This window comes from Suncus etruscus, chromosome 16, assembly GCF_024139225.1.
Source record: "Suncus etruscus isolate mSunEtr1 chromosome 16, mSunEtr1.pri.cur, whole genome shotgun sequence".
Classification (NCBI taxonomy): Eukaryota; Metazoa; Chordata; class Mammalia; order Eulipotyphla; family Soricidae; genus Suncus; species Suncus etruscus.
The window spans coordinates 34,145,817-34,167,682 of record NC_064863.1 but is presented as its reverse complement, the minus strand read 5'-3'; the positions used below and the strand labels follow the sequence as shown (position 1 = coordinate 34,167,682).

At 44.1% G+C, this 21,866-nt stretch overlaps 1 protein-coding gene, 1 long non-coding RNA gene and 1 other non-coding gene across 3 annotated transcripts in view; 2 read left to right on the top strand and 1 right to left on the bottom strand.

Moving 5' to 3' along the window:
- Positions 1-21,866, bottom strand: part of LIAS (lipoic acid synthetase) — a 939,974-nt gene that overhangs the window by 439,883 nt on the left and 478,225 nt on the right. The gene's annotated exons all lie outside the window — the stretch shown is intronic.
- Positions 1-21,866, top strand: part of LOC126032527 (uncharacterized) — an 891,448-nt gene that overhangs the window by 598,988 nt on the left and 270,594 nt on the right. The window lies entirely within an intron of this gene.
- On the top strand, positions 12,668-12,774 carry LOC126032905 (U6 spliceosomal RNA). Its single transcript, XR_007504066.1, has one exon. It is a non-coding gene; the product is annotated as a U6 spliceosomal RNA (small nuclear RNA).

The following is a 21,866-nucleotide window of genomic DNA, read 5'->3' as shown; positions in this document are numbered from 1 at the left end:
ACTGTGTCCCACTATGATTCAAATAGATTTATTCATTTAAAAAAATAACAACAACAACAAAAAAAAAAAACTTGGGGCCGGAGAGATAGCACAGCGGTAAGGCATTTGCCTTAGACACAGAAGGACTGTGGTTCGAATCCTGGCATCCCGAGCCTGCCAGGAGCGATTTCTTTTCTTTTGTTTTTGTTTTTGTTTTTGTTTTTGGGTCACACCCAGCGGTACTCAGGGGTTACTCCTGGCTGTCTGCTCAGAAATAGCTCCTGGCAGGCACGGGGACCATATGGGACACCGGGATTCGAACCAACCACCTTTGGTCCTGGATCGGCTGCTTGCAAGGCAAACGTCGCTGTGCTATCTCTCCGGGCCCCAGGAGCGATTTCTGAGCATAGAGTCAGGAGTAACTCGGGAGCGCTGCCTGGTGTGACCCAAAAACAAAAACAAACAAACCAAAAAAAAAAAAACAAAACAAAACAAAAATTGAGGCCGGAGAGATAGCACAGCGGTTGAATGTTTGCCCTATCCAAGATGGACGGTGGTTTGAATCCTGGAATGCCATATGGTCCCCCGTGCCTGCCAGGAGCGATTTCTTTTTTTTTTTTTTTTTTTTTTTTTGGGTCACGCCCGGCAGTGCTCAGGGGTTATTCCTGGCTCCAGGCTCAGAAATTGCTCCTGGCAGGCACGGGGACCATATGGGACACCGGGATTCGAACCGATGACCTCCTGCATGAAAGGCAAACGCCTTACCTCCATGCTATCTCTCCGGCCCCCAGGAGCGATTTCTTTTTCTTTTCTTTCTTTCTTTTTTTTTGGGGGGGGGGTTAGGGGGGTGGGGCACACCCGGCAACGCTCAGGGGTTACTCATGGCTATGCACTCAGAAATCGTTCCTGGCTTGGGGGACTATATGGGTCGCCAGGGGATTGAACTGAGGGCCATCATGGGTCAACTGCATGTAAGGCAAACACTACCACTGTGCTATCACTCCGGCCCCAAATATTTTATATTTAAAGTCTTTTTTGGTCTTGTATGGCTAAATTCTAAATATGCTGTTTATGTTTACCCTTAGATAGCCACTGTGATGTCCTCCCAATCCAAAAAAATAATAAATTCTCAGAATTCTTAACACTGAAGCAATAATAACATTGGGTAGGGCCTTGCTTGCAGCCACGCACAATTGATCCATAACATCCCACATGATCCCCTGAGCACCCGCAGGAGTAATTCCTGAGTTTAGAGCTAGGAGTGACCCCTGAGCATTGCTGTGTGTGACCAAAGCAAAACAACAAAATTCTAAATACTTTCTTATTCTTAGTTCTTTTTTTACTTGGAGTATTCTGCTTAATGACAAAAAAAATTTTTGGGGGGGGGCCACACCCGGCGGTGCTCAGGGTTTACTCCTGGCTGTCTGCTCAGAAATTGCTCCTGGCAGGCACGGGGGACCATATGGGATACCGGGATTCGAACCAACCACCTTTGGTTCTGGATCGGCTGCTTGCAAGGCAAACACCGCTATGCTATCTATCCGGGCCCCAACAAATTTTTTTAAGTATTTGTAACCTCCCTTAGTAGGCCCCTATTCCTTGAAGCTAAATTCTGTTTCCCATTCTGCCTGTGTTTCTCACTGCCAAATTCAAAGTTAAATACAAAATAAACACTTCATGGATATTTGCTGAGTGAAAGAATGAGTGAACATTACTCTTATGAAACTGCATATGGCAAATCAAGAGAAAAATCTCTCAGAATTTTTTCTCCTCTACATAATAGTTGATAAATATTTGTTTTTATTCCCAATTAAACTTATAATAGAGTTGTTGCAAAAACTACTGAAAGTAGGGCCAACATATGCTGGAACTCCTGTGTATTTCCAACTTGAATTTTGGCAGAAATTGGATAGCAAATAATAGTACTTTTATCCAGGGCAGAAGCAATAATACAGTGGGCAGGGATTTTGCCTTGCTTGCAGCCAACCCTGGTTCAAACCTGTGTACTCTGTATAGTCCCCTAAGTCTGTCAATAGTGATCCCTGAGCACAGAACCAGGAGTAAGACTTGAAAAATGTTGAGTGTGGCTCCCAAATCAAAACAAATATGTATAATGCCAGAGTTCAATCCCAGGTGAACAGGCCTGGAGCAGGGGTGCCACAAGGTTTAAGAAAACTAGACCAAAAGTGGTGGCACTAGAGGTAAGGCATCTGTCTTGCAAGCACTAGCCTAAAATGGACCAAGGTTCCATCCCCCAGCATTCTATATGGTCCCCCGCAAGCCAGGAGAGATTTCTGAGCACAATGCCAGGAGTAACTCCTGAGAGTCAAACAGGTGTGCCCCCCCCCAAAAAGAAAAAGAAAAAAAGAAAAGAAAACTAGACCAAACAAAAAAAAAAAAAGAAAGAAAGAAAAAGAAAAGAAAACTAGACAAACATAATATAGAAAAGCATGGGGTCAGGGTGCTCCCAGCCTTGAGGATTGAGTGCTCTGACTCTCCTTCATGTACAGTATTTATTGTTCAAGGACAACCAACATGGGAGGAAGTGCAGATACTTACCTAATGCTAATCAAGCCTGAATGGGTCTTTACTTCTCAAAAAGGGGGGTGTGCTAATGCAAAGTCTCTATGGATTGTCTTCCTCCAGGAGAGATGGTATACAAAAGAATGAGTGATACAGGACTCTCATCAGCAAAGCAACACTATTCAAGTAATTCAGATTAAGAGTCCTTAAATCATCTCCGCCACTCTCCATGTTCTATCAACTCTCTAGCTAAACTTACTTATTTATTGGATATATCATATCCGACAACTATTATTTAAATTAAAATAAATATTAGAAGGTAAATAACTATTGTAAATATGATAAATAGGACAGATAAATAGCTCAGGCTATCATGAGCCAGTCCAGCCCAGGTTTGAATGTAAAATAATCTCCGTTTTGGGGTAAAACCAACTTGAAAACAAACAGATACAAAGGAACCAGGGGTGATCTTTGTTTTAGGTGAAGCCAGATTGTAAACAAACAGATACAAAGAAACCAGGAATGATCTTTGTTTTCAGTAAATAAAGTGTAATCTAACAACTACCCCTTTTTTGTTCAAAAAATTGAGAGGGATGTATAAGTCTGTTCTATGATTCTCTGCAAGAGGTAGAAACCCCAGATCAGAACTTATCAAAGTAGTTGTTATTTTGCATAGGCGTAGTAAAAGCTGGGGAAATAAAAGGATAAAAACTTTCAGTGACAAGCAAAGTGGTGAGGAAATTTTAAGCCAGTTACTGTTGTAGCTAATTCCTAGATATCACTAATGAGATATCACTAATTGCTAATGAGGGTAGACTTGACTTAAAAGCATCATATGTTAGATTGTGTTAATCATTCTCAAAACAATCAGCTTTTTCTATATCCTTGTCTTATACATATCAAAATTTTTTCATAGACTTCTCTGAACATAAACATTAGAACCTTTCTGTAGATATACTTAATTTGAAAACATTCTAACACTGAGCACTGTAATATGAGTCTAGAGCATCCAAGTTCCTTTTCCATAGACTTCTCTAATCAAAATCATTAGAACATTTCTGCAGATATACATAGTTTGAAAATAAATTTGCTAAAACATTGTCATAATGAGCACTGTAATAAGAGTTCCTTTTCCCTGAGCGCCCCCGGGTGTGACCCAAAAACCAAAAAAAAAAAAAAAAAAAAGAATATTTTTGCAGACATACTTAGTTTGAGAATAAATTGCTAAATGATATACACAACCAAGCATCATAGCAATTGGGAAACATTCATTAGGATACCCAAGAACCATTAAAGAGCTAACATTATGCATTTCCCAGGTGTTGGATTAAATGGTCCTACCCTAATCAGTATTCATACTTTGCCCTAGCGTGTGATCTGGTGATGGGATCACTGGATCACTCCCTACTCGGTATTTCTTCTCCACTGTAGGATGTGGCCTGGCTCTTGCAGATAAAAACCTGCGATTTCAGAAAGGAAAAGGCTTGGGGCCTGAAAGATAGCACAGTGGTAGGGTGTTTACCTTGCACTCAGCCAACCCAGGACAGAGAGACTGGTTTGATTCTTGGCATTACATATGGTCCCCTGAGCTTGCCGGGGGCTATTTCTTTTTGTTTGTTTGTTTGTTTGTTTGTTTTTGGGCCACACCCGGCAGTGCTCAGGGTTTACTCCTGGCTGTCCGCTCAGAAATAGCTCCTGGCAAGCACGGGGGACCATATAGGACACCGGGATTCGAACCAACCACCTTTGGTCCTGGGTCAGCTGCTTGCAAGGCAAACACCGCTGCTATCTTTCTGGGCCAGGGGCGATTTCTGAACGCAGAATCAGGAGTAACCCCAGAAAGCTGTTTTGTGTGACCCAAAAACAAAAAAGGAAGGAAGGAAGGAAGGAAGGAAGGAAGGAAGGAAGGAAGGAAGGAAGGAAGGAAGGAAGGAAGGAAGGAAGGAAGGAAGGAAGGAAGGAAGGAAGGAAGGAGGGAGGGAGGGAGGGAGGGAGGGAGGGAGGGAGGGAGGGAGGAAGGAGGGAAGGAGGGAGGGAGGGAGGGAGGGAGGGGAGGGAGGAGGGAGGGAGGGGGAGGGAGGGAGGGAGGGAGGGAAGGAGGGAGGGGGGAGGAGGGGAGGGAGGGAGGGAGGGAGGGAGGGAGGGAGGGAGGAAGGAAGGAAGGAAGGAAGGAAGGAAGGAAGGAAGGAAGGAAGGAAGGAAGGAAGGAAGGAAGGAAGGAAGGAAGGAAGGAAGGAAGGAAGGAAGGAAGGAAAAGGTTCATTCTTCAATCTTCCTCCACTAAACTGCTTTCCTTCTTAGGAACAGAAGACTTGTGTTGGGATTCCTGATTTGAGTGTTAATCCTCTCACTGTGTGGATTATTTCCTGCATTGGAACTAGGATTTTGGGACTTGCCAGATCCTAGTTTTGGAGCCTGGGGCTCCATGTATAGGCATTAGCTTCTGGGACACTGCTCAGTCTTTGGCTCTCTCCCCTTTACTGCCTGCTTCTGTTCCTCTTGAGTGGACTTCTGCCACCATGGGGCAGATGAACAAGGCTGTGGGATTAATTGGCAGAATCTTGGGATTCTGATTGGGAATGTTGATTGAGAGCACAGCAGCTACCTTTCGCTGGCACCACCCCCCAGGTCCATCTTCTTTGGTGTCATTTCTGTTGATAAATCGGTAACCATTCTGGACTTTGAACCATTTGACAGTGCCCAGAACTTGGATTGACAGCACCAGCTTGTCCACCTGACTCTGGGGCTTGGGGTGTGGGGGTTATCTCTGATTGAGACATTTTCAGACCCTAAGGCTGAAGAGGCGGGACTCCGCTCATCATCTTTGGGAAATGGGGGTCTCTCTGGTTTAGTACCATTTGTGAACAATAAATTATCAGACCTGGAAAAGCCTTTAGATGGAGAACTCATCACCACTGGGAAGGCACTCTTCCCCTCCTGAGGCATGTGTAGAGGAGAATCTCTAGAGAGCCTGGCATATATAGTCAAGAATGAAAAATGCAGGTAGATGGACAAGAGCAACATGAAGCTATTCAGAAAGGGGGCCATGTGCACCAATGTTTGCGTGAAGGGCATTGCACACTTATTTCAGCTGAAGGAGGCCATCATGGTGATTATCCACCAGTGTCATGTCTCTCACCTTCACTGAGTTCTTCTTGGGTCCTAAGGCCACTGTTTGAGTTCCAGATGTAAATATGCCCCATGAGCCATATTTCCAATTCCGAGTGAGTGGGTCTGAAGCATGGTCACTGCACAAAATAATCCAAATCAGGCTGAGAGTGAAACTAGTTTGGCAATCTTCTATGGCGTGCGAGCTGCCTGCCGGCACTGTCAATTTTATTGAGTATTGAGACCACCCCTGGGTGGGGAGCAAGAACAGAGTAAGGACAGATAGCTCAGGATATCCTGAGCCAGTCCCACCCAGTACCCTAAGATAATCTTTGTCTTGGGGTAAAACCAAGTTATAAACAAACAGATACAAAGGAACCAGGGATGATCTTTGTTTAGGGCAGGGTCTCAAACTCAATTTACCTGGGGCCACAGGAGGCAAAGTCGGGGTGAGGCAGGGCCGCATAAGGGATTTCGCTTACCGAATATTTGCAATAAAAAAAATCGCAAAAAATCGCATTAAACATTTGTATATCCCGAACGGAACTGCTCAGGGTATCCGAACGGAACTGCTCGGGGTATGAGAATGTTCAATGTGATTTTTTTCTTACTAATGCGATTTTTTATTGCGGTTATTTGGTAAGCGAATAATCACAAATACTGCGATATTTGAAGGCCAGCTGCGGGCCACAAAATGTTGTACGGAGGACCGCAAAGGGCCCGCAAACCGCGATTTTGAGACCCCTGGTTTAGGGTAAAATAAGGTGTGATCTAATAAATATCACTGGGTTTATCTTTATAAAAGATTGCTTTACACTCTTTAACCCTGCACCCAAAGTTTTGTGACTTAAGAAATTATTTAAGCTCTCTGAATTCAGCTTTCTCATTTTCAAATGTATTCACTATATACTTACTTTTTTTTTTTATTTGATTTTTGTTCCACCTCTGACAATGCTCAGGGGTTATTCCTGATTTTAAACGCAAGGCTCATGCCTGGCAGTTCTAGGAGACCATATGAAATGCTGGGGATTGAATCTAGTTAGGCTGAATGCTCTCTAGCCCTTATATGCTTTCTTATTAAAATAAATAAAGCATGCAAAAATAGGAGTTCAAGAAATTAAAGTTATTACTTGTTGGTATTATTGAATTCAATTGTTGTATTAATATAAAATATAAAGTCTAATGTCCTACTGTTGGGGGGGTGAAGTTTTTTTCTGGTAAAGTGCCTTTACCCTTCCCCATTGGGTCTGGAGAAGGGCAGTAACGGAGAAATCATTTCACAGGCAGTCAGTTCAAGTTTCACAGGAGTCAGCCAGCTTTATTTCATGGCCCTAACCGCCATGTGCATTTCCTCACCTGGTTTCTGTGCTAAGCCTTTTCCAAGCAGCTACTTGTCTGCTTCTTCTCTGGCTCTCTCTCTGCTTCTGTCTCCCTTTCAGCTGCTCTCCATGCTTCCTTGCCACTCTCTTCTTCCTTCCCCCCAGGCCACCTTTTATTCTTTATTCCAAACCACAGACCCCCCACCCTTCCAGGTGTTAGTGGGTTGCCCATCCATGTGACATTAACATAGGGCACTGAGGGAGGGGTTCCTTATATTCTATTATGAAGAAAAATTAATTTTCTTTTGCAAACTTTTTTTTGGGGGGGATTACATCCAGCAGTGCTCCTGGCTTTGTGCTCAGAAATCACTCCTGGCAGGCACAGGGGACCATATGAGAAGAAGGGATTCGAACCACCGTCAGTCCTGGATCAGCTGCATGCAAGGCAAACGCACTACCGCTGTGCTATCTCTCTGGCCCTTTTGCAATTTATAAAAGGCAGGGGCTAGCATGATAGAACAGAAGGTACAGCATTTGCCTTGCATGTGATGGACCCAGGCTTGATCCCTAGCAATTCATATGGTCCACTGAGCACCACTAGGAGAAATTTTTGAGTGCAGATACAACATTAAATCCAGAGTACCCCTGGCGATGGCTCCCCACAAAAATATGAAAAACAGATCTAAAACAGGTTTGGGTATTTTTTTTTGTAGAGGGGGTTGACTTGGGGGGGCTACACTCAGTAGTACTCACTCTTGATCAAGAACTGAACTTACTATTGGATCTTCACTTAGGGGTTATTCAAGTGTTTACCTTGCACACAACCCACCCAGGTTTGGTTCCTGGCATCTCATATGGTGCCCAAGCCAATACTAATCCCTGAATGCAGAGCCAGGAGTAACCCCTGAGTATAGCCAGGTATGCCCCCCAACACCAAAAAAAATTAGAACTGATATTATTCTGGGGCCAGGTAGGGTGCTTGCCTTGAACAGAGCCAATCAAGGTTTAATCTCCAGAATCCATCTTCAGAACCTCCAGGAGTGATTCCTGAGTGCAGGGCCAGGAGTAACCTCTATGAACTGTTAGGTGTGGCCCCAAGACCAAAAAATAAAAAGACTTGACATATGGGGGCCTGAGAGATAAGAGAGATAAGAATCTCATGGTGCCAACCTCAACTAAAGTCCCCACCACCATATATGGACTCCTGAGCAGAGTCAGCAGCCACACTGAGCACGGGCCAGGAATAGCCACTGACCACTACTATCCTCCGACCCCCAAAATTAAAATATGGAACTGGAGGAAGGAGCAAGGGCTTGCTCCTTGCATTCACATAAGCTAGATTCAATCCTCAGCACTCTGTATGATCACTTGATCTCCTGGTCCCTGAGCACAGAGCCAGGAGTAATCCATGAGCACTGTAGGGTATGGACCAAAACCAAACAAAAACATAAAGCCAGGGAGGGAGCTAAGTCAAAGGTCCAGAACACATGCCTTGTGTGCACCCTTGGGCTTCAAGTCTGTATTTCCTGACTTCCCAAGCATCTGGTGTAGCTCTGGTGGCTCCCAGCACTGCTGAGAAAGTCCAAAATCAAGAGAAAAATTTAAAAATGCCTGGGGCCAGAGAGATAGCACTATGGTAGGGCATTTGCCTTGCAAGCAGCTGATCCAGGATGGAAAGTGGTTCGAATCCTGGCATCCCATATGGTCCCCAGTGCCTGCTAGGAGTGATTTTTTTGTTTTGTTTTGTTTTGTTTTGTTTTGTTTTGTTTTTGGGTCACACCTGGCAGTGCTCAGCAGTTACTCCTGGCTCTATGCTCAGAAATCGCTCCTGAGAGGCTCAGGAGACTATATGGATGCTGGGATTCGACCACAGCTCTTCTGCGTTTAAGGCAAATGCCCTACCGCTGTGCTATCTCTCCGGCCCTTGCTAGGAGTGATTTCTGAGTGCAGAGTCAGGAGTAACCCCTGATAGCCGATGGGTGTAACCCCCCCCCCCAAAATTTAAAAATGCCTGAACTGGGGCGGTGAGGTGGCGCTAGAGGTAAGGTGTCTGCCTCCCAAGTGCTAGCCAAGGAAGGACCGCGATTCCATCCTCCGTGTGTCCCATATGGTCCCCCCAAGCCAGGGGCAATTTCTGAGCGCTTAGCCAGGAGTAACCCCTGAGCATCAAACGGGTGTGGCCCCAAAAACAAAAACAAACAAACAAAAATGCCTGAAATTTGTTAAGTAATAGATCTTAACACCCTCACCTTACACTCAGAAACAAACTGTTTTTAGGTGATGGTATGTTAATTGTGCTAACCTTTTCACAAATACATCTATGTGTATATTTTTGTCAATTTCAACTCAGGAAAACCGGGAAGGAAAATAAGGAAAAACATTTAAATAATAGGGTCCCTAGCAATAGTATAGCAGGTAAGGTGCTTGCCTATTGCACACAGCCACCCAGATTTGATCCTCGGTACCCCATATGGTCTCCTGAGCCCTAACCGGAGTGATCCCAGAGCACAGAGCCAGAAGTAAATCCTGAACACTGCCAGATATAGCCCCAAAAATTCAAAACAGAAAGAATATATAAAATGTAAATAAAGTATATAACTGATTTGCTCCTTTTATGTATTTTATCTCATATAATAATAAAAGTTTGGGGGCCAGAAAGGTGGCGCTAGAGGTAAGGTGTCTGTCTGCCTTGCAAGCGCTAGCATAGGACGGACCGCGGTTCGATCCCCAGGCGTCCCATGTCGTCCCCCCAAGCCAGGGGCGATTTCTGAGCGCATAGCCAGGAGTAATCCCTGAGCGTCAAACGGGTGTGCCCCCCCCCAAAAAAAAAAGAATATTAAGGGCCCAGAGAGATAGCACAGCGGTGTTTGCCTTGCAAGCAGCCGATCCAGGACCAAAGGTGGTTGGTTCGAATCCCGGTGCCCCGTGCCTGCCAGGAGCTATTTCTGAGCAGACAGCCAGGAGTGACCCCTGAGCACTGCCGGGTGTGGCCCAAAAACCAAAATAAATAAATAAATAAAAGTTTGGAAGAAGATGATATAAATAGTAAGGAATTAAGTTTCTATCTAAAGAGAGGTTTGGTTTTCCATGAGGGTTTTTTTTTTTCTTTCGGTTTTTGGGTTACACCCAGCAGCGCGCAGGGGTTACTCCTGACTGTGCTCAGAAATCTCTCCTGGCAGGCTCTGGAAACCATATGGGACGCCGGAAATCGAACCCAGGTCCATCCTGGGTCAGCTGCGTGCAAGGCAAACGCCCTACTGCTGTGCTATTGTTCCGGCCCCTCCATGAGGTTTTTACTGAACCTGAAATGCATCCCTAATTTTGTTTTCCTGGTTTGGACTTTCTTTTGCCTGCTTTGTTTTGGGACCACATTTATCTATGCTCAGGGATCACTCCCAGAGGTAGGTGTGGGTCACTGTGGCATTAGGGATTGAATTTGCAAATGCCTTGTACTGTTCAGGTTTATGTATTGATTAATTAAAGCCATACCCTTAATTCAGGTAGTGCTCAGGAGCTACTATTGGCTCTATGCAGTTATCACGACTAGCAGTACTCAAGGAGCCATATGTGATACCTTGACCACTGAACTATCTCTCCAGCACCTAGACTTCACTTAAACAGAATTTCTTGCTCTCTGCTTTGCCTTTAAATATATTTTCAGAGCTCTTACTAGGACTGTGCATTATCCACTCAGACAGATATAGTATTAAATTTTTTTTTTTTTTTGGTTTTTGGGCCACACCCGTTTGACGCTCAGGGGTTACTTCTGGCTATGTGCTCAGAAATCGCCCCTGGCTTGGGGGGACCATATGGGACGCCGGGGGATCGAACCGCGGTCCTTCCTTGGCTAGCGCTTGCAAGGCAGACACCTTACCTCCAGTGCCACCTACCCGGCCCCAGTATTAAATATTTTCAAACTTGACCACAAATTACCTAATTATGGAAGATATACCAAAGCATATGCTTATAGGGACTGGAGAGACAGTACAACAGGTAGGGTGCTATTTGGCTGCCTTTTACAGTCAACCCAGGTTTGATCTCCAGCATCTCATATGGTCCCCTGAGCATGGCCAGGAGTAATTCCTAAGTGCAAAGCCAGGAGTAACCCCTGAGTATTATGAGTGTGACCCAAAATCAAAACAAACAAAACACATGCTTTTATACCACTCTGAGAAGAAACTTATCTATGATTGTAAATTTAAAACTTAAAATGTACAATTTTTAGTTTTAAACAAAGTTTAAAATTTTAAACTAAAGGGCCGGATCAATAGCACAGAGGTAGGACAGGGCCAACCCAGGACAGATGGAGGTTCAATTCCCGAATCCCATATAGTTCCCTGAGCCTGCCAGGGGCAATTTCTGAGTGCAGAGCCAGGAGTAACCGCTGAGCACTGCTGGGTGTGACCCACCCAAAAGTATTTTTTTTAACTAAAAATTTACAAACTTCAGGCCAACTTTCTTTTTTTGGGGGGTGGTTTTGGTTTTTGGGCCACACCCAGCGGTGCTCAAGGATTACTCCTGGCTGTCTGCTCAGAAATAGCTCCTGACAGGCATGGAGGACCATATGGGACACGGGGATTTGAACCAACCACCTTAGGTCCTAGATCGGCTACTTGCAAGGCAAACGCCGCTGTGCTATCTCTCCGGGCCCTTCAGCCAACTTTCTAAATCCTATATCCTATCATTTCTTTTTTGTTTGTTTGTTTTTGTTTTTGTTTTTGGGTCACACCCGGCAGTGCTCAGGGGTTACTCCTGGTTCTATGCTCAGAAATCACTCCTGGCAGACTCAGGGGACCATATGGGATGCCGGGATTCAAACCACCGACCTTCTGCATGAAAGGCAAATGCCTTACCTCCATGCTATCTCTCCGGCCCCAAATCCTACCATTTCTACTACATACTTCCAAAAAGACCGGAAAAGAGAGATCATATAGTAAACACATGCACTGTTTACAGGAGGCCCAGGTTTTTGGTTTTTTGGACGAATGGTAGGGGGCACACCCAGCAGTACTCAGGGCTAACTTCTGGCTATGCATTAAGGAATCACTCCTGGCAGTGCTAAGAGGAACCATATGTGATGCCAGAGATCGAAGCCAGGTTAGCTAAAAGCAAGGCAAGCACCCTACCCACTATACTATCACTCCTGGCCCTACATTTTATTTCTGGTATGGGGGATACTCTTAACAGTGTTCAGGGGCTATTTCTGGTTCTGTGCTCAGGAGTGACCCCAGGCCATGCTCAGGGATCATAATGAAGTGCAGAGGATTAAACTGGGATTGGCCACAAGCAAGGCAAGTGCTTTATTCCCTGTCCTATCTCTCTGGCTCCAGCCCAGGTTTGGTCCACCACAAGAACCAACCCTCTAGCACCAAAAAATGAATAATAACTCCCAAGCATTGCAGAATATAACACAAAACAACCATAACCCAATTTATTCTTACAGAGATGATCTTCAAATAAACCTTATGGAGGAATACTCCTTAGAACTTTGCCTTTGACATGGTTGCCTTTGTTTACTTTTTTTTTTTTTTTTGGTTTTTGGGCCACACCCGGCGGTGCTCAGGGGTTACTCCTGGTCTGCTCAGAAATAGCTCCTGGCAGGCACGGGGGACCATATGGAACACCGGGATTCGAACCAACCACCTTTGGTCTTGGATCGGCTGCTTGGAAGGCAAACGCCGCTGTGCTATCTCTGCGGGCCCTGTTTACATTTTTTAAAGTTAAAATTGTTTAAATTTGTGCTCTCTTCGGCAGCACATATACTAAAATTGGAACGATATAGAGAAGATTAGCATGGCCCCTGCGCAAGGATGACACACAAATTCGTGAAGCATTTCATATTTTTTCAAAAAAAAATATTGTTTAAATTTTAGGTCACACCTGGTGATGCTCAGAGTTTGACTCCTGGCTCTGCACTCAAGAATTATTTCTTCTTCTTTTTTTTTTTTTTTTTTTTTTTTTTTTTTTGTGGTTTTTGGGCCACACCCTGTGACGCTCAGGGGTTACTCCTGGCTATGAGCTCAGAAGTTGCTCCTGGCTTCTTGGGGGACCATATGGGACGCCGGGGGATCGAACCGCGGTCCGTCCTAGGCTAGCGCAGGCAAGGCAGGCACCTTACCTCCAGCGCCACCGCCCGGCCCCAAGAATTATTTCTTGCAGTGCTTGGCGTACCATAGAGGATACTGGGGAATTGAACTCAGGTTGACTACGTACTTGCAAGGCAAGCACCCTACTTGCTGTACTATCACTACTATCATTTAGGCCCTGTCCTTGTTGTTTTGCCTTTTTTTTTTTTTTTTTTTTTTTTGTGGTTTTTGGGTCACACCAGGCAGTGCTCAGGGGATACTCCTGGCTCCATGCTCAGAAATTACTCCTGGCAGGCACGGGGGACCATATGGGACGCCCGGGATTCAAACCGATGACCTTTTGCATGAAAGGCAAACGCCTTACCTCCATGTTATCTCTCTGGCCCCAGGCCCTGTCCTTGTTAATTTGTATAAGAGAGTAGGCAGGCTTGGGCATCTCCAAGCATCCAAGCAGAACAAAGAAAGCTGGGGATGGGGTTGTTAGAAAGATTAACAAGGGGTGGCTACAGCAGATAAGGTACTTACTTTGCATAGATCAACCTAGGTTCAATCTCAGTCAGTCTCCTTTAGGCACCCCTGAGCCCTATCAGGAATGATCTTTGAGTGTTGAGTCAGTAGTAAGCCCTGAGCTTCACCAGGTATGCACCCCCCAAAGAAAAGAAATAAGAAGGAAGTTTAATTAATGAATCAACCATAACAAAGAGAAATAGAACTAGATACAGGACAGGACAGACTGGACAGGACAGCTTCCACATACCTGGGATAATTCTTTTTCTTTGTTTTTCTTTTTTTTTTCTTTTTTGGTTTTTGTGTCACACCCGGCAGCGCTCAGGGGATACTCCTGGCTCCATGCTCAGAAATCGCTCCTGACAGGCACGGGGGACCATATGGGACACTGGGATTCGAACCAACCACCTTTGGTCCTGGATTGGCTGCTTGCAAGGCAAATGCTGCTGTGCTATCTCTCCGGGCTCCGGATAATTCTCTTTCTATGAGTAGGACAGCTACCACAGTTCTACGTCTTGGTGAAGAATTTTTGCAGGAAGCCATTTTTTAGTCCAGAGGTATAGTGTAGAATCTCCAACTTTATATAACTCTAAAATTCCTACCACTTGCCAAAAATAAAATGTTGGTTGCATCCTGTATGTAACCACACCTACTAGCATTATTTTTCCATTCTAGTCACATTATCCTCTAATTAGCCACTATCATTCTCCCCACTTCCACTGATGGTGAACCATTGGTTTACTTGGTCATTCATGTTCAGTCATCCTTGTCTTTACAAACCCAGCCCAAATTCCCTTCTCCTGTAAAAATTTCCCAAATGCTCCAAATATAATTAATTGCTTCTTCCTCTAGGCCTACAGCAATTTTTTTTTGGGGGCCACACCCGGCAGTGCTCAGGGGTCACTCCTGGCTGTCTGCTCAGAAATAGCTCCTGGCAGGCACGGGAGACCATATGGGACACCGAGATTCGAACCAACCACCTTTGGTCCTGGATCGGCTGCTTGCAAGGTAAACACTGCTGTGCTATCTCTCCGGGCTCAGTACCAGAGAATTCTATTATAGAAAGGAATGATGTCATAGTCTAAGTGCAGGAACCTTATAATCTTCAGGACAAATATCTTTTTTTTTTTTTTTTTGGTTTTTCGGGCCACACCCATTTGATGCTCAGGGGTTACTCTTGGCTAAACGCTCAGAAATCGCCCCTGGCTTGGGCGGTCCTTCCTTGGCTAGCACTTGGAGGTAGACACCTTGCCTTTAGTGCCACCTCACAGGCCCTACTTTTCTTTTGGCAGGACAAATATCTTGATGAAAAGTAAGTGCATGCTATATTGCTATTACTGTAAACATATAGGAAAAGAGTTTAGATTGGTGGATGTGTTTTATCACATACTTGAAATATATCTGGAAAGAGAAAAAACTAACCACTGGTTGCCTTTGAGAAAAAAGGAAGAGTGTGTCAATAGAGGAAAGAGGTCAGGAGATTTTTCACTGCAATATTTGAACCAAAACTCCATTTGAAATTACTTTAAAATATAAATTTTTGTTTTATTTTCTATTGTTTTGGGCCTTACCCTGCAAAGCTCAAAGATTACTCCTGGCTCTGCACTTAGGTACTACCTCTAGTGGTGCTTGGACACCATATGCGATGTCTGAGATGGGTGTGCAAGACAAGCACCTTGCCCACTACGATATTGCTCCAGCCCTCAACATCATTGCAATAAGAATAAAATATGTGTTTCTAGAGAAACTTGACTACACGCAGATGTATAGGTTGATTTATTAGTTTGCTGCAGCCATGCTCTGCATGAGGCAACACAGGCTATGCTAGAGATAAGAATGAAGAAGATGGAATCAGAATGATAGCACATCGGTAGGGTATTTGCCTTGCACGTGGTCACCACAGGACAGACCGGGTTTAGATTCTCGGTATCCTATATGATCCCTCGAGCCTGCCAGGTACGATTTCTGAGCACAGAGCCAGAAGTAACCCCTGAGTACAGCCGGGTATGACCAAAAAACAAAACAAAACAAAACAAAACAAAATAAAATAAAGAATGAAGTACACAAGAGGAGAGGAGAGAGATAGAGATAGTTTCAGCTCTCAAAATTTGAATTTAGTTATTCCTGGGGTCAGTTGAATTCCTCCCTTTGGCTTTGTTTGGGGCCATGAAGGGGATTGAACTCATCATCTCCCTTTGGTTACTTTCTTTGGTTTTAGGCTACTGGTCCCAGGCAACTCTGAGCTCTCTGTTCGGGGACTAGTAATACTCCAAGACCTGGTGATGCTAGGGATCAAACCTCAGCTTCAATATGTGCTGTCCTCACAGCCTTCTCATTGATTTTTTTTAACATTTTAATTGAATCACCACAAGATAAATAGCTACTGAGAATATACCATAGGGCCCCAAAAAGACATTGTAGGAAAGATGTCTACACTACTATGTTCATTGCAACACTATTCACAGATGAGTGAATAAAGAAGTTGTGTTGCAACTATTCAATGAAATACTATGCAGCTGTTAGGAATAATGAAGTCACACGAAATTCGCTTATACATGGGCAAATATGGAGAGTATTGTGCTGAATGAAATAAATCAGAGGGAGGAGGATAGACATAGAATAATCCCATTTATTTATTTATTTATTTATTTATTTATTTCCATTGATTTCTTTTTGATTAGCAAGGCAAATGCCTACCTCCATGCTATCTCTCTGGCCAGGAAACAGGTTTATTCCTGGCTTTGCACCCAGGGATTACTTCTGGCAGTAATTCAGGGGATAATATGGGACGTCTAGTGATTGACCTGTGTCAGTTGTGGCAGTGTTCTATCTCTCAGGTCCTTTTTGTTTGTCTTATTTTGTTTTGTTTTGGGACCACAATCAGATATCTAGAGCTTACTCCTGCTTCTGCATGAAGGAATTATGCCTGGAGTGGTATGTGGTATAAGGGATGGTACCTGGGCCCAGTGCATGCAAGAACTCTTTCCTTGCTTTCTTTAGTTTAGTTTAGTTTAGTTTAGTTTAGTTTAGTTTAGTTTAGTTTAGTTCAGTTCAGTTCAGTTCAGTTCAGTTTAGTTTAGTTTAGTTTAGTTTAGTTTAGTTTAGTTTAGTTTAGTTTAGTTTAGTTTGTTTTTGGACCACACCCTGTGGCGGCAGCACTTAGTGGTTACTCCTGGCTCTCTGCTCAGAAATCGCTCCTGGGGGTTGGGGTGAAAAAAAAAAAAAAAAGAAATCGCTCCTGGGACCATATGGGATGCCAGGATTCGAACCACCATTGGTCCTGGGTTGGCCATTGTGAGGCAAATGCCCTACCACTGTGCTATCTCTCCAGCCCACTCTTGGTTTCTTTTAAGCACTCACTGGTGAAGAAATTGGTGTTGGAACATCATTTGCCTGACAGTCAACTATGAATAACTTAGTAATTCATGGTAATTCAACTGAAATTCTTTTAAAAATACATATGCACAGGGTTCTAAGATATAGTACATCAGGGAAGACTCTCGCTTTGCAAGCAGTTGTTCTAGGTTTTTATCTCTGGCACCAAATATAGTTCCCCAAGCACCACCAAGAGTGATCCCTGAGTACAGAGAGCCAGGAGTAAGTGCTGAGTTCAATCAAGTTGTAGCCAAAATCCTTCCCTCACCCTCAAAAAAATGAGAAATGAAGTGATAACAGGCTGAACACATGCTTCTGATCCAAGTTCTGCATGATCCTCCCCAAAGCACAGAGAGAGGAGTTGCCCTTGAGCACCATCAGGTATTTTCCAAGGGGAAAAATATAGAAGGTCAAAAGTATAGGGAAAAACTATAGGAGAGAGTACAGTAGGCAGGGAATCTTCCTTGCACATGACTAGCCTGGTTTTGATCCCTGGCACCCTATGTAGTTCCACCACCAGGAGTAATCCCTGAGTGCAGAGCCAAGAGTAAGACCTGAGCACAGCCAATGGCCCCCCAAAAACCAATTAAAACTAACTAAAAATAATAATCTTTGCTTTCAGGTTTTGTGTTAACTGGAGTTGTTTTCTAATACTAGATTCAAAAAGATTTATCACAACAGGTTTTCTATAAATGCTTATTAAAATGAAATGTGAGGTTCTTTATAATGAAACCCATTTTAGATTTAAAAATTTCATCATAATATTTAAAAAGCAAGCAAATATGAGCCTAGAGCCAGGAGTAATCCCTGAGCACTGCTGGGTGTGACCCAAAAAACAAAACAAAACAAAACAAAAAACAAGCAAATAAAACAAAACCCTCTCTTGTAAAGAGGCAAGTGGAAAGGGCAATTGTAGACAATAACCCTGAACTAAGGTGGGGTTTGCAACAGAAAATATAAACTGGAGGTCAGAGCTATAGTACAGTTGGTAGGGCCTTTGCCTTGCATGAGCCAACCTGGGTTCAATTTCCAGAATCTCACATGGTACTCCAGGCCTGACAAAGAGTGGTCCCTGAGCCAAAGCCAAGAATAAGCCCTGAGAACTGCTGGATGTGGCCTAAAAACAAACAAAAACTAATTGTATGTTGTATGTCATTTGTACTATCTCTGTGCCCTAACTTTTCATTCTTGAGCATCTTTATTTTCCCTCTGAACTTATTTTATTTATTTATTTATTTATTTTATTTATTTTATTTTTTGGGGGGGCCACACCCGGCAGTGCTCAGGGGTTACTCCTGGCTGTCTGCTCAGAAATAGCTCCTGGCAGGCACGGGGGACCATATGGGACACCGGGATTTGAACCAACCACCTTAGGTCCTGGATTGGCTGCTTGCAAGGCAAACACCGCTGTGCTATCTCTCCGGGCCCTGAACTTATTTTATTTAGTCCTTTTTTGGGGGGTGCGGGGAGGGTGAGTTGGCCCACACCTAATGGTGTCAGAGGCTACTCTGGACTTATTGTTCAGGGGTCATTTCTGGCAGTGCTCAAGGGACCATGAGGTGTCAAAGATTGAACTCAGCCCTCCTACATGCGAAGTTTGTGTTCAGCCCTTTGAACTATCTCTTTAATCCTAAACTTGACTTAAACTATATTATATGCTAATTTTTATCACTTTTTATTAACCTTTCGACCCACTGAAATGTGAGTTCCGAAGCCCTATACTTCTTACTTTCATTCCAGAGATGGATGATGGATACTGGCTAACCAAGAAACTTCCACCAAGTTGTTTTAAAAAAAATTTTTTTATGGTGTTTGAGGCCATATCTAGTGATGCTCAGGGGTTCCTCCTGGCTTTGTACCAAGCAATAACTCCTGGTGAGTTCCAGGAACCATATGAGATGCCAGGGGTAGAACCTGGATTGGTCATGTGCAAGGCAAATGCCCTACTCTTCAGCCCCGAAGTTATTTTTTAAAATCAGAGACTTTCTTTTTTCCTTATCTTTTCTTTCTTTTTCTTTGCTTGCTTGTTTATGGACCTAACCCGGTGGCACTCAGGGGTTACTTCTAGCTCTGAGCTCACCCCAGGGAACCATATGGATGCTGAGGATCCTTGCTTGCAAAGCAAATGCCCTACCAGCTGTGCTATCACTCTAGCCCTAGATTCAAAAGCAAGACAAGGCCTCCTTATAGGTCACTGGAGCCCTTTGAGTTTGGGGAGTTTGTAATTTTTGGTTTGGGGGCCATACCCAGAAGTGCTCAGGACTTACTTCTTGGTCTATGCTCAGGGATCACTTCTGACAGGGCTCAGTGGACCATATGGGGTATCAGGGAAGTGCTTTCCCTACAGTACTATCTCTCTGCCCACTGCAGCCATTTGGAAGATAAAGCAATAAGTTTGAAGAGGTTATCTTGTTATTCCAGATTAGCACAGCACCATGGGATGAGAAAACATAAGGTCATTTAAAGGGATCCTTTTCAGAGGCCATGTGGTGCTCAGATAAAACCTCAGACTTTCTGCATGCAGAACATTTTCACTATATCCCACTGAGCTTTCTCCAACCCCAAAATTACATCACAGGCTTTTAAACTAAAATGCAGGGGCTGGAGAGATAGCATGGAGGTAAGGCATTTACCTTTTTTTTTTTTTTTTTTTTTTGCGTTTACCTTTCATGCAGAAGGTCTGCCAGGAGCAATTTCTGAGCACGGAGCCAGGAAAAACCCCTGAGCACTGCCGGGTGTGACCCAAAAAAAACAAAAACAAAACACTAAAATCCAGTTCAGATTTTCCTTCTGTCAAGTCATTAATATATGAGTTCTGCAAATATGGTTAACTGCTCTTAGTCTCAATTTTCTCAACAGTAAACTGTAATAAAACTGGGGCTGGGGGCCGGGCGGTGGCGCTCGAGGTAAGGTGCCTGCCTTACCTGTGCTAGCCTAGGAGACGGACCGCGGTTCGATCCCCCGGCGTCCCATATGGTCCCCCAAGCCAGGAGCGACTTCTGAGCGCATAGCCAGGAGTAACCCCTGAGCGTCACCGGGTGTGGCCCAAAAAAAATCAAAAAAAAAAAAAAAAACTGGGGCTGGGGAAATAGCTTTAAAATCAGGAGTACATATTGTACATGCAGAAGGTACTTCTTGCCCTCCACCCCCCACCACACACACATACACACACACACACACACACACACACACACACTCACTCACTCCAGGCCACTGGAAGCAACCCCTAGCACTGAACCAGGAGTAATCTCTGAGCACTGCTGGGTGTAGCACAAAACCAAAAACTAGATAACAACCTTCCTAAAAAAACATTACAGGGGCCGGGAAGGTGGCGCTAGAGGTAAGGTGTCTGCCTTGCAAGCGCTAGCATAGGATGGACAGTGGTTCGATCCCCCGGCGTCCCATATGGTCCCCCCAAGCCAGGGGCTATTTCTGAGCACATAGCCAGGAGTAACCCCTGAGCGTCAAACGGGTGTGGACCAAAAACCCAAAAACAAACAAACAAACAAACAAACAAACATTACAAGGAGTAAATCGGACAATATGGATGGAGTCCCCAAGTAAATGCTGAAGGTGTAAGTGCTTAATTGATGGCTGCAGAGATTGTAAGGCACTTATTTTGCACCTGGCTAACCCACCTTCAATCCCTAGCACCCCACATGATTTCTCAACACCATTAGTAGTGATCCCTGAGTGGAAAGTGAGGAGTAAATAGCCCAATCAACCCCTGAAATAAATTTTTGCTATAGTATTAAACACTACTTTGTATTAGGCTGAGCTTCGAGTTCCTCAGAACATTATACTTCATTGTCATTAATTTTTTTAAATTAGATCTATTTTTATTTTACTTGTATTTTATTTCAATTCAAAAGCTAGAAAATTATAGCTAAGATTAGGAAGATAGTACAAGAGACTTGCAAGCAGATACTTCCTATAACCCAGTTTCAAATGAGTACCATCACTGGTCACTCTTGGATACAGAATCAGGACAGCCCCTGAATAGAGCTGGGTAAGGCATACACACACACACACACACACACACACACACACACACACACACACACACACACACACAGATACCTACACACACAAATATTAGCCCATCGGGTTCAATCCCCCATATCACATATGATCCCCTAGGCACAGACCTTAGGGTCTCAATGACTTCTGAGCACAGAGCCAGAAATAGCCCCTATGTACCTCCAGGTGTCATCATCAACCTCTCCCCCACCAATATTGGCTTCTGCTCACCAAATTACATATTTAAAGCTATAGTGTCTCTTTCACTATTCTAGATAAAGCTGCCCAAGCCAACGTTACCAGAGATTCATGAATCATTTTTATTCTTCGTACTCCTCATAAATAAAAATTTTATTTCAAACAATGAGAATGTTCAACTCCTATTTAATTCCATTTTTTTTTTTTTGGTTTTTTTTGGGCCACACCCAGTAACGCTCAGGGGTTACTCCTGGCTATGTGCTCAGAAGTTGCTCCTGGCTTGGGGGACCATATGGGACACCGGGGGATCGAACCGCGGTCCGTCCAAGGCTAGCGCAGGCAAGGCAGGTACCTTACCTTTAGCGCCACCGCCCGGTCCCTAATTCCATTTCTTCTTATTCTTATTCCCTTTTGAGGGATGGGAAGAGCAGGTGTTTGGGACACACCCTGCAGTACTCCTGGGATCAATCTGGGCTAAGCTGTATACAAGACTACTAGCATTTTAACCACTGTATCATATCTCTAGCTCTGCTGTTGCTTTTTCAAAGCATCTTCACAGATTTCACAATATTTAAAAGTAAAAACATTCCTGGACCAGAGCAATAGCACAGCAGATAGGGCATTTATCTTGCACATGGTCAACCCAAGTTTGATCCTCGGTATCCCATATGGTCCCTCAAGCCTGCCAGGAGTGATTTTTGAGTTCAGATCCATAAGTAACCCCTGAGAACTGCCAGGTGTGGCCCCAAAA